Here is a 14,271-nt window from a genome sequence, read left to right on the forward strand (position 1 = left end):
TATTTTATTTATGATAGTCACAGAGAGAGAAAGAGAGAGAGGCAGAGACATAGGCAGAGGGAGAAGCAGGCTCCATGCACCGGGAGCCCGACGTGGGATTCGATCCCGGGTCTCCAGGATCGCGCCCTGGGCCAAAGGCAGGCGCCAAACCGCTGCGCCACCCAGGGATCCCGGGTTTTTAAAATATGAATAAATGTTGAATTTTACTAAATGCTTTTTTTGTGCCTAGTGAAACTCGATGAAATTTTCTCCCTTACACACTTAATTTTGTGAGTTACATGGATTTTCTAATGTTAAATTAACCTTGCATAGCTAGGATAAATACCACTTGGTCATAATATATTAAAAATTATAATACAAAAAATTATAATACAATGTTTGTTGTGTATTTAAAAAATTTTGGTTAAATTTGCCTCTAAAACCATTGCTTCTTTGGGCCTTTGGAAGCTAAATTTTTAAAAAGATTTTATTTATTTATTTGAGTGACAGCAATAGAGAGAGAGAGAGAGAGAGAGAATATGGGGAGGAGCAGAGGGAGAGGGATGGACAAGTGAACTCTGTGCTGAGCATGGAGCCTGATATGGTGCTCCATCCCACCACCCTGAGATCATGACCCTAGCTGAAACCAAGAGTCAGATGTTTAATGAACCTTGCCATCCCAGCAACTAAATGTAATCAATTATCATTTATTGTGGCTACCAATAGATTTGGGCTTTCTTTTTTTTTTTTGTTTAGTTTTTTAATAACCTATTTATTGATATAATTTGCATACTATAAAATTTGTGCTTTTAATATGTCAAATTCAGGGCAGCCCGAGTGGCTCAGTGGTTTAGCACCGTCTTCAGCCCAGGGCCTGATCCTGGGGACCGAGGATCAAGTCCCAAATCCAGCTTCCTGCATGGAGCCTGCTTTTCCCTCTACCTGTATCTCTGCCTCACTCTCTCTCTCTCTCTGTGTCTCTCATGAATAAATAAATAAAAAATCTTTAAAAATGTCAAATTCAATGGCTTTTGATATATTCAGGGATTTGTACAATTATCACCACAGTTTTTTTTCAAAGATTTTATTTATTCATGAGAGACATAGAGAGAGGCAGAGACCAGCAGAGGGAAGAAGCAGGCTCCCCACAGGGAGCCCGCTGTGGGACTCAATCCCCTGACCAGGGGTCATGCCCTGAGCCAAAGCCCAACTGCTGAGCCACCCAGGTGTCCCTCACCACAGTTTAATTTTAGAACACTTTCATCATCTACAAAAGAAACCCTGTATATATTAGCAGTAATTTATAGTCTTTTTCTTCCCACAACCCCTTGCAACTACTTATCTACGTATTGTCTCTGTGAATTTGCCTATTCTGGACATTTCATATAAATGGAATCATGAAATATGTGGCCTTTCATGTCTTGCTTCTTTGACTTACATAATGTTTTCAAGATTCATCCATGTTGTAGCATATTTCAGTACTTCACTACCTTTTATGACTAATATTCCATATATATAACATTTTGATGGACATTTGAATTGGGTTTTTTTTTTGCTACTGTGAATAATGCTGCTATGAACATAACATTTATTAAGTTTTTATGTGGACATGTTTTCAGTTCTCTTGAATATATACCTAGAAGTGGAATTCCTGGATTCTATGATAGCTTTATGTTTAACTTTTAGAGAAACTTTCAATGATGATTCTTCTTAATGATCAAATTTTCTTTATTTGTCTATCTACCCTCTACTCATTTGGAAGTCATACATGTTATTGCTACATTTTTATTTATTTTACAATTTAAATGAATATATGACCCCTTATTTGTGAATGTGACTTAACAAAGTCTAATATTAATCACTATATTTTTCTGAATAATTCAAGATCAGTAGCACAGAAATAGTTATCACCAACACCCTCTTCCATGTTATTTCCTAGTACATTAAGTAACTTTATTACTAACCACCCTCAACTATTATTATTGCTTATTTTTAAACTTGTCAACATGTTTTTCAGTTTTTCTGCTCACCATTGTTTCTTGTATCCTATACTTTCTCCTGAAATTATTGTTTTTTTCCTTACTGAAGTACATATTTTCATTGTCTTTCAGTGAGGGTTTGTGAGTGGGAAATGCTCCTAGACTTATTTATCTGAAAATGCTTTTGTTTATTCCCACTTAGTAGTAGTTTAGCCACGTATATGATTCATTGTAGCAGATATTTTTCAGTTTGAAGCTGGCATTCCATTTTATTTGAGTCTCTATTGTCAATATAATTGTCATTGCTTTGTAGGACTTTCTTGGTTAGTTTTACCTTTGGTATTCTCCTATGCCAAATCACTATAATATGTCTAGATATGCGTTTGCTTTTATAATACTGCTTAAGATCAATGTGCCTCTTTCATCTGAAGAGCTATAAAATCTGAGAATAGTTCTATAAAATTGGCAGCCATTATCTCCTCAAATATTGCCTTTTCCCCCATTCTTTTTCTTCATTTTTTAATTTTTTTTTATTTATTATTTTTTCTTCATTTTTTTAAAAAAGATTTTATTATTTATTCATGAGAGACACGGAGAGGCAGAGACATGGGAAGAGGGAGAAGCAGGCTCCATGCAGGGAACCCGATGTGGATCTTGATCCCAGGACTCTAGGATCACACCCTGGGCCAAAGGCAGCCGCTCAACCGCTGAGCCACCCAGGCATCCCTTCTTCACTTCTTTAACTCATTTTTTATCTCCTGTGATTGGGATCTTTAAAATAATAGTACCTCTTTAATTATATTTGCTTATCCTATCCCTAGGTGTTTTAATCACTCGCACCTTCCATTTATTTTTATCTTCCTGTGTTGGTAATTTTCTCAGCTTACTTCTACTATTTACAAAGTCTCTCTTTAGCTGTGTCTAGTCTGAAGGTTTACTTTTCTTTTCAGTTTGAATTTCAATGACTGTTCTATTTCTAGAAGTTCTTTTTGTTCTGCAAATTGATTTTTTCTTCAACAATCCTATTATCTTTTAAATCATTTTATTTTTTAATTTTTTAAAAATCATTTTAAACATACCTATTTTATAATCTTCAACTGTTTACTTTGTGCAGTTCTTGAGATGCTAATCCTGCTGTTTATTGTGACAGCTGACTCTTCCTCACAGTGATTGATTTTCTCATGTGGTTTGTATGTTTTTATTGCAAACTCGGGTTGTCTTTTCTTGAGTGTTTCATACCCTGGGGTGTGGAGGCATTTCTAAATAATTGGTTTGAATTCCACAAGAACCTTAGGAATCATACCAGTTCTGGACCAAGTTTTATGTTAATTTATTGTCCTAATCAATGTGAGTAATGTTTATGGGGGCACCTCCATGCAGAAATATGCCACACACTCAGAATTTGACTTCTTATGGAAGAATTAATTTTCAGTCTGTAACCCTCAGGAGCCCATTAAGTATCCTTGATGTTTCCCTGAGATGATTGGTAAAATCGTTCTAATCTCCTTTACATAGAATGGGTAGATTTTGAGGGTCCTGATTTTAAATGGGAGACTCAATTCCAGTTTTCTGTCTTAAGTGGGCTTAAGACCACATTTGTTGCTCCCCCTTAGGAATATTAATGTTCTATCCATGTTCAACTAATAGAGTCCTTATTTCAAGTAGATTCAATGTAAAATACATCAAGTTAGAGGTATCTCTTTGCCAAATAATTATTTACTTTACAGAAGGATCCACTCTAGATTTCTTCTAAATAACCACTCATCGAGAGGGAGACAAAACATGAGAGACTCCTAACTCTGGGAAACGAGCAGGGGGTAGTGGAAGGGGAGGTGAGTGGGGGGATGAGGTGACTGGGTGACAGGCACTGAGAGGGGCACTTGATGGGATGAGCCCTGGGTGTTATACTATATGTTGGCAAATCGAACTCCAATAAAAAATATACAGACAAATAAATAAGTAACCACTCATTTATTGTATTGAAATGTGGTTAAATTTGTAAAAATTGTATCTATTTATCTTTGCACAGTACTCAACAAATACTTGTTGAATGAATGAATGGCTGAATGAATGTAAAACTAACTACCCTATGATGAAATTAAAAATGCCATGTTATAAAAGCCTACAGGATAAAAAGTTTTGATACAAATTAGCAGTAGTAAGTTAGAAAATCTTAAGTTCAACACGCAGGCTATTAAATAGAAACCATAATGAGTTGCCAAAAAGCCAGTGATTGGCCTCTAGAAGAGTTTGTTATTTTGAAACTAAATTTAAAAACTGCTTTCTGAATATTCAGCCTATGAAAAAGCATTCTGCTGGTTTGTGGTGATTTAGGAAGTTAATTTAAACTTTACATGAGGCTATGTATTAAAGAAAAGACACCTTTATGGCAGGGACACAATTCAGCAACTGATGCATACTCCATTTCTTGAGCTACAAGAGTTTGCCAGTGTCAAGAGGGTCAAATGACTTTTCTTGTAAAGAGAAAGGATTACAGGAGATATTTTAAAAAGTTTAAAAAAGCAGAAAGGAAACATAAAGGAAAGCTTTTTATGTTCCAAATCTTTAAAACATAGAAAGGGGATTGCAAAACCATTTTGAACACTTTCTGTGTTGTGCAAGTATGCTGTACATTTTTAATAAGGAAGGGAAGGTCAGCATGAGATTACTTTAATGTATATCAAAACCAATGGTTTACAAACTACATAAAGCATCTTTAAATACAAGGCAGAATAAGAACTAGGACAATGCTGCTTTTTTCTTTCTTTGGTTAAATGAAGCTTAGTTGTCGGCATTACATAGGTTTTATATTAATACAATGCTGGAAAGGACGTTCTGTATTTATAAAATGTAAGAGAAAGAACAAATGGAGTTTAATTCACAACTGTATTGTGTTTTAGAAACTATGTTATGTCCCAGTTTATAGTCCCTACAAGGCTTGGGGAATGATTTCATGTTCCTATATGAATTAAGAAGAAATGGGAGTGATTTTAGTTCCAGCAAGATTTCATGATGAACAAAAGAGTTTTAAGATGGAAAAAGTTAATTTGATTATAAAATATTTCCCTAATTTATTGGTATTATTTGAATTTGGGGCCCCATGCTAACATTTTCAGAACTGTAAAACAAATCAGTTCTATTAATTGGGAATGTCCTCTTTGAGGAGACCTTAGTGATTATATAACTCAATTCCTGCATTATTTTATAAATGGGAAAATTTAGGCTCAGAGAGAGCTAGTGACTTGCCTTAAGCCATACAGTGAGTCAAGAGAGAATTGGAACAAAAAATTTAGGTCTCTTAATTCTTAATTATTTTTGAAATCTCATATAAGTTGAAACACTTTGGGTTGTTTTATTTATTTATTTTTAACAGCTGTGTTATTTGATATGGCTATCATAACAAAATCCCACAAACTGGGTGACTTAAAACAATAGCATTTTATTGTTTCACATCTCTAGAGGCTAGAAGCCTGAAATCAAGATGTCCGTGAGCCATGGTCCCTCTGAGATTCTAGCTAGAACTATCCCTTGACTCTTCCTAGCTTCTGGTGCTGGGTATCAATCCTTGGTGTTCCTTGGCTGGCAGCTGCATCACTCTAATCTCTGCTTCTGTTGCACATGGCATTTTCCCTGTGTGTCTTTGTTTAAATTCTCTTTTTTTTATAAGGACACCAGGCATATTTAATTAGGGATCAATGTAGTGACTTCATCTTAACTTGATTAAATATTGATTAAATTTATAAATAAGGTCATGTTCACCAATCCTGGGGGTTAGAGTTTTATTTTTAAAATATTTTATTTTTTATTTATTCATGAGTGACACAGAGAGGGAGAGAGAGAGAGGCAGAGACACAGGCAGAGGGAAAAGCAGGCTCCATGCAGGAAGCCCGATGTGGGACTTGATCCTGGATCTCCAGGATCACACCCTGGGCTGAAGGCGGTGCTAAACCGCTGAGCCACCTGGGCTGCCCGGGTTAGGGTTTTAATACATATTTTGGGAGATACAGTTCAACTCATATTATCAGCTTTATTCAGATATAATTCACACATCATACAACTCACCCATTTAAACTGTACATTCAATGATTGTTAGTAAATTCACAGGATTGTACAACCATCGCCACAATATAATTTTAGAATTTCTGTTCCCCCTAAAAGAAATGCCATATCCATTAGTAGCCATTCTCTACTTCCCTCTTCTCCCTGCCCCAGACCTAAGCAATCACTAATCTATAATATGCTTTCTCTGGACATTTTACATAAATGGAATCATATGGTATGTCCAATGTAACTGTTCTTTCATTTAGAAAAACGTTTTCAAGTTTGATTCATGTTATAGCATATATTAATGCTTCATTCTTTTTTGTGGCTGCATAATATCCCCTTCTATGGATATACTAATTTTGTTTATCCTTTCATAAGTTGATGAACATTTGAGTTTCCACTTTTGGGATATATGTGTAATGCTACTATGAACATTTGTTTGCAAGTGTTTGTGTGGACGTATGTTTTGGTTTCTCTTGGGTATATAATTATGAATTGCTGGGTCCTATTTAATCATTTGAAGAATTGCCAAATGGTGTTCCATAGTGGCTGCACGATTTTATATTTCCATCAGAAATGTATGAGGATTACAATTAATCCATGTCCTCCTCAACACTTGTTATTAGTTATCTTTTTTTTTCTTAAAGATTTTATTTTTAAGTAATCTCTACACCCAAGGTGGGACTTAAACTCCCAACCCCAAGATCAAGAATCATATGCTCTACCAATTGAGCCAGCCAGGTGTCCCTATTCATCTTTTTTATTATATCCATCCTAGTGGGTATGAAATGAAATCTCATGGTTTCAATTTGCATTTCCCTAGTGACTAATGATGTTGAGCACATTTTCATATGCTTCTTGGCCATTTGTGTATCTTCTTTGGAGAAATGTCTATTCAGATATTTTGACCATATTTTAAATTGAGTTATTTGTCTTTTTATTGGTGAGTTGTAAGGATTCTTTTTATAGTCTTGGATACAAGTCTTTATTCAACATATAATTTGCAGATATTTGCATTCTCTTGGTTCTCTTTTCCACTTTCATTTCATGATGCCCTTTGAAACACAAAAATTTTTAATTTTGATGAAGTCCACATTATCTATTTTTGTTGTTGGTCATGATTTTGATGTCTGGTCTAAGAATCCCCTGCAAAATCTAGGAATGAAGATTTACTTCTGTGTTTCCTAAGAGTTTTATAGTTTTAGCTCTTACATTTAGGTTTTTGGTCCATTTTGAGTTAATTTTGTGTAATATGTGGGGTAAGGGTTCAACTTCATTCTTTTGCATGACTATTCAGCTGTTCCAGCATGATTTATTGAAAAGAATATCTTTCCCAACTGAATAGTCTTGGCACCCGTATTGAAAATTAGTTGATCTTAGACACATGGTTTTTTTTTTGAACTCACAACTCTATTCTTCTGATCTATATGACTATCCCATGCTACTACCATACTTTTCTGATTACTGTTGTTTTTAGTAAAATTTTGAAATCAGGAAGTGTGAGTCCTCTTACTTTGTTCTTTTTCAAGGTGGTTTTGACTATTCTGGGGAAGTTGCAATTACATATCAATGTTAGCATAAGCTTGTCAATTACTACAAAGAAGTCATCTGGGATTCTGATAGGGATTATGTTGAATCTGCAGATTAATTTGGGGAATACTGCCATCTTTATGATATGAAATGTTCTAATCTATGAACGTAGGATGTGTCTCCATTTATTTAGATCTTTAATATCCTTCAACAGTACTTTGTGGTTTTTAGAGTTATAAGTTTTTCACTTCTAAATTTTAAAACATTTATTTATTTATTTGAGAGAGAGAAGAGATAGTGTGAGTGAATATGAGTGGGAGGGGCAGAGAGAGGGAGAGAGAAATTCAAGCAGATTCTATACCAAGCATGGAGCCTGACAGTGGGCTCAGTCACACAACCCTGAAATCATGACCTGAGCCAAAACCAAAAATCAGATCCTTAACTGACTGTACACACACCCAGGTGCCCCAGTTTTTCACTTATTTTAAAATTTGTTCCTAAGTATTTTATTCTTTTGATGCTATTGGAAATATACTTGTTTTCTTAATTTCATTTTTTGATTATTCATTGCAAATGTATAGACATACAATTGATTTTTTAAACGATTTTATTCATTTATTCATGAGACACACACACAGAGAGAGAGAGAGAGACTGAGAGAGAGGCAGAGACACAGGCAGAGGGAGAAGCAGGCTCCACACAGGGTGCCCAATGTGGGACTCGATCCTGGTTCTCCAGGATCAGGCCCTGGGCTTAAGGCAGTGCTACTGAAACCACTGAGCCACCCGGGCTGCCCTACAATTGATTTTTGTATATTGATCTTGTATCCTGCATTTTGCTGAACATGTTTATTAGTTATAATAGATTTTTAGTGGATTCCCTTTTTCTAAATATAAAATCATATCATATGCAACTAGAGATAGTTTTACTTCTTCCTTTCCAATCTGGATGCCTTTTATTTCTTTTTTCTTGCCTGATTGCCTGGGCTAGAACCATCAGTACAATGTTGAATAGAATTGGTGAAAGTGAGCATTCTTATCTTATTCCTGAAATGACAGGAAAAGCGTTCAGTCTTTTACCATTAACTATGATGTTAGCTGTGGATTTTGTTTTTAAAGATTTATTTATTTATTTATTTTAGAGAGAGAGTGAGCATATGTTGGGGGGAAGGGAGAGAGAGAGAATCACAGATGACTCCCCACTGAGCATGGAGCCTGACACAGGGCTCGATCTTATGACTCTGAATCATGACCTTAGCTGAAATCAAGAGTTGGACATTTAACTGACGGAGTTACCCAGGCACCCATATTTGTGGGTTTTGAAGCTCTCCTTCAACTTGTCTTAACTGATCTATCCAACTTTTCCCCCACTACCAACCTTTGCATGCCTTTTGCCCAACTCCACAATCCCAGCCTTGTTTACAAAGACCCAGTTATCTAAATAACTTGGATATTTTTTATGCTTTACATGCACTATTTTTTAAAAAGATTTTATTTATTTATTTGAGCGAAAACATGAGCAGGAGCAGGGGGAGGTGCAGAGGGTGAGGGAGAAGCAGACTCTCCGCTGAGCAGGGAGCCTAATGTGGGGCTCGATCCCAGGACCCCAGGATCATGACTTGGGATAAAGGCAGATGCTTAATTGACTGAGCCACCCAGGTGCCCCCTACATGCACTTTTTATTTTTGATTCTGTACTGCCTTGCTCATATAGGTACAAAGAATGCCCTATTTTCTCCAACAATCTAATTCATTTACTTCCTCTGGATAAAGCTCGACTTACCAAATCATTGTACCACCACCCCCTCAGCAGATACAAGTGGGTACACATACACTGGAGATACACACACATTGTGTGATTCCCTGACTTCCCATTTCCTTGGGTGCTTGAAGCTAATTTACATTTTGTTTCAGCTCATACCACTTTGTAACTGTTCATTTGTTATTTCAGATATCTTTGTCTTGGTTCCACCAACTGTGGATTTCTATAGAGCAAAAAGCAGAAACCTTGTATTTTAATATTGCTCACCACAGGGTGCAACACAAAGGCTTATAGGAACAAGAGGTGCTTCATAAAAGCTGTCTGACTTCAGTCAAATTTTGTTCTCCCAGAAGGACCTCCACTTCCTTGTAGGCCACTATGAAAATCAGAGACTGCCTAGATGCTACTCATACCTCTATCAATGCCCCATTTCCATTTCCAAGCTATTTCTCTTCTCCTTATATTGGCTGAGTTTCAGAAGGAGATAATTGGCTCCATCAATTTTTATACCTTAATGAAAGTCTCAACCATGTTTACCTGCTTTCCATTCAAAGTAGATGTATCACAAGCCAAGGCAAAGTCATTCCCACAGCCCTTGTTTAGAAAATATATGATTTTTTATGTTGTCCCCATTAAAGAAATATAGTCTACTAGCTATGACCTCAAACATGACCTTCTTTAGAAAAGAGTGCCTCTTAGCATGAAATATTTATTCTTAAGGCAGGCCCATGCTGGGGTTTGAAGGTTTGTAACAAATGTCCCAGATTCCTGAGCATAGTGCTTGCTGTTGTTTTCTTTCCTGTGGCATTTGCCTGTGTGTGTGTGTGTGTGTGTGTGTGTGTGTGTGCTTTACTGCAACTAAAATATTGACATCTCCCTGCCCCACCCCATTAACTATGGCAAATGCCATAGAATGGAACTCTTTTGCAATAAGCATACCACAAATATCAGAGTGTTGGGCTTAGTCTTGCTGTCTTAACACCTAAAACGGCAGGCTGCATACCAATTTTAGGATAAAAATGTTTTTTATTAGGTACTTGCTGAGCATGTAGCCTGTGTCAGGCATGGGGGGATAGGCAAGAAAATACATTGTTGCTGCTCTAGAGGAGTTTACAGTCTCACTGGGATGATAAGACTAATATACCTCAAACAGAGAGCTATTAATTTAGAGATAGTGTGTGATAATTGCTAAAACAAGGGCAGAGGAGCATATGGTCAGTGTGACTTGGAGTCAGTGAAGGCCTTGAGAGAAGGCAAGCTCTTACGTTTGACTTGGAAAGATTTCGACAGAGAGACGAATGAAAGGGAGGCAAAGGAACTAACAGGGGGTTGACAGTATAAGGAGGCTGACTAATAGAGTTGAAAATCTATATCAGGAACCATTTGGAGACAATGTAGTAAAATAAATACAGATTGAAGTACATCTTAAGTAGATAGAATCACAGAATATTAGAGCTGGAAGGGCTAATGTTGCTAATATTCCAGCTGGAGCTGGAATTCCTAGTCCAGTGTCTAGTCTCTATAGTTTTCATTAGATTCTTTTTAATCCATGGATTTTTTCTTAAAGTGGAATCTTATTTTTAAAATTAATTAATTAATTAATTAATTAATTTATTTATTTATTTATGAGAGAGAGAGAGAGAGGCAGAGACATAGGCAGAGGGAGAAGCAGGCTCCCTGTGGGGAGCCCGATGCAGAACTTGATCCTAGGACCCTGGGATCACAACCTGAGTCAAAGGCAGACATTTAACCCCTGAGCCACCTAGGTGCTCACAAATGGAATCTTATGTAAAGAAGCCCAACATGTAAAGCATATAAAAGCCAAAGCACTTTGATTGAATTGGAGTGAGACCAAGATGAACCCAATTACTATATTTTAAGAGTGAGACACCTACGATACAGAAGAGAAAATTATCTCCATGTCATTAAATCCAGTGGACACTTCTTAGTCCACATCTTACTGGCTCCTCAGCAGCATACTGCATTACTGACTACTCCCTTTTGCTCAACACATTCCCTTCTTATTCTTCTATGACACAACTTTTACATTTTCTTCTTACATCCTGGCCTCTCCTTCTCAGTCTCATTTTAAATGTTGAATTTCTTAGGACTTGAGCATCAGTCCTATTGCCCTACATTCTCTGCCTAGGCAGTCTTATTTGATAGCTTCAAGTAGAATCTAAATGATGGCAACTCTCAGGTTATATTTCCATCCCAAGCTTCTCCTCTATTACTGATTAGTTATCTCTATTGGGATATACTTACATGTACTGCAAACTCAAAATTTATGAAACTAAACTCATCTGTCATTCTCTACAGTCCTTCAAGTTTGTACCTTCTCCTGTGCATTCTTTATCTCCATGAATGGCATCACCAACCACCTAGTTTCTTATGCCCTAAATCAAAGACTTATTCTTAACCCCTTTTTTCCTCCTCTCTTACTTTCAATCACCAAGTCCTGTTCATTTTATCTCCTAAATATCTCTTGAATCTCTCCACTCTTCTGCATTTTCTTCACTGCACCAGACTACCAGTTCACTCCAGGCCACTGTTATTTCTCTGTTGAACTACTGCAATAACCTCATTGTCTCACTGCATCTACCCTTTCCCCATCCTTCAGTCAGTTCTCTACATTACAGCTGGAGTGTACTTTTTAAAAAAGATTTTATTCATTCTTTTGCCTTCGTGGATGTATCTTGCAAGAAGTTACTATGGCCGAGTTCAAAAAGGGTGTTGCCTGTGTTCTTCTCTAGGATTTTGATGGAATCTTGTCTCACATTTAGATCTTTCATCCATTTTGAGTTTATCTTTGTGTATGGTGAAAGAGAGTGGTCTAGTTTCACTGAGAGGGGTGGGCAGAGAGAAAGCACAAATGGGGAGAGGGGCAAAGGGAGAGGGAGAAGCAGATTCTCTGCTGAGCAGGGAGCCTGGCACGGGGTTCAATCCTAGGATCTCAGGATCATGACCTGAGCCAGAGCAGACGCTTAACTGACTGAGCCACTCAGGTGCTCTTGGCGTGTACTTTTTTTTTTTAATTTTTTTTTTAATTTATGATAGTCACAGAGAGAGAGAGAGAGGCAGAGACACAGGCAGAGGGAGAAGCAGGCTCCATGCACCGGGAGCCCGATGTGGGATTCGATCCCGGGTCTCCAGGATCGCGCCCTGGGCCAAAGGCAGGCACCAAACCACTGCGCCACCCAGGGATCCCCTGGAGTGTACTTTTTAAAGCATAAATCTGATCATGTCACTTCCCTGCTCAAAAGCCTTCAGTGGTTTCCCATTGCCTAAGGAAAATGTCTAAATTTATTACACATTTTAGAGAACCTTTTATGATCTGGCATCTGTCCACTTGCTCAATTTCATTTTTTGCCTTACTTCTTTCTCTTTTACAATAATAGCCTCACAGTTTTGGCCTGCTGTATGGGTTTCTACTGACCAGAACTATAATGTGCCCACATCCCGCCAGTCTAACTTATTCTTCTAATTTTAGCTAAAATTTCACCACCAGTGGAAATTCTTCCTAACTCTGTTCCCACTCCCAAGTCCAGGAAAAGTGTCTCTTCATTATAGTCTCACAGCAACTTGAAAGGTCAACCTCTTACAGAATGTACCACACATTATTTTAATTGCTGCTTTAATTGCATATCTCCTTAATTAGCCCATAAGCTCTGTGAAAGCAAGGTCTGTGTTGCCTATGACTATATCTTCAGTGTGTAGCATGGTACCTAAAATATTCTAGGTTCTTAAAAAATATCTGCTGAATGAATACATGAGTGAATGAATCACACCATACATCAGAGCTTATACTACCTTTCAAAAAGCTTAATAAGATATAGTGACAATGTTATACTTTGCCATAATTTCCCCCATTTTACTTTGTTTGATGTCTTCCTTAAGGGATATACTTTTAGATCTTGAAAAATCTTTGCAAATGCCAAAGGCATTGATGATTACATATTTGGTCAAGATGATTATGGTTGCAAGTCTTACCAATTACTCTGTAGGGAGGGCCTTCTTTTTCACTTGTAATTATGGTTACCTAACTTCTGCAAAGATTCACTGGGGAAATTAAAAAAACAAAAGATAATTTAAAAATAGAAGATGGCTCATTTTTAACTTACATAGCCAACTAAGGCAGGCTCTCCCCATTTTTGGCTTTGTCATTTATGAACCTTAAGATATTTTGCTGAGCAGGGGCTATTTTCTTTATGTTATGGACATGCTGACAGGAGTCTGAATATAGGAAGACACAGATTAGAAGTGAGAGACTATTAAAGGCCAATACAAGTGAACGTTTCAACCTCATGAACTTCTAAAATCTGTGAATTTCATTTTTAATGAAGAAGGGGAGCCAATTTCAAGCCCTGGGGAAAGAATCTTGCCTTTTCAACTGCCAGGCAGGTCAGCAGGGTTACAGGGCAGCTTTCTGGTCAGGACTCTATAGTCTCAGTCCCAACTCTTAGACAACAGCTGCTGGCTGAAAGATCTTGGATTTCTGAACCTGAAGTCTATAGTAAGGAAATCACTCAATGGCTGACAAAGAAGTGGGCATTGCCTTCATTTCTTCAGAGAAAGACAGATTGAATATCCCAACTCATTCCAGATACCTTGTCTTCAAAACTCCCTCCTACCTAATAACCAGGGTAGCCTGCTTCCCTTTAAAAGACAAAAATCAGGGGGATCCCTGGGTGTCTCAGGGGTTTAGTGCCTGCCTTTGGCCCAGGGCATGATCCTGGAGTCACGGGATTGAGTCCCGTGTCGGGCTCCTGGCATGGAGCCTGCTTCTCCCTCCTCCTGTGTCTCTGCCTCTCTCTCTCTCTCTCTCTCTCTCATAAATAAATCGTTAAAAAAAAAGACAAAAATCAGCCTCCATTCCAGTTAAACAACATGTGAGTTGAGTACTAGGTGCTTCATGATGCTAGACTGAGCAGCTTAGAAATGGGAGAGCCTGCCTCCCTCTGATGGTTTCCCTCAAGTGC

The sequence above is a fragment of the Canis aureus genome, chromosome X (assembly GCF_053574225.1).
Source record: "Canis aureus isolate CA01 chromosome X, VMU_Caureus_v.1.0, whole genome shotgun sequence".
Lineage (NCBI taxonomy): Eukaryota > Metazoa > Chordata > Mammalia > Carnivora > Canidae > Canis > Canis aureus.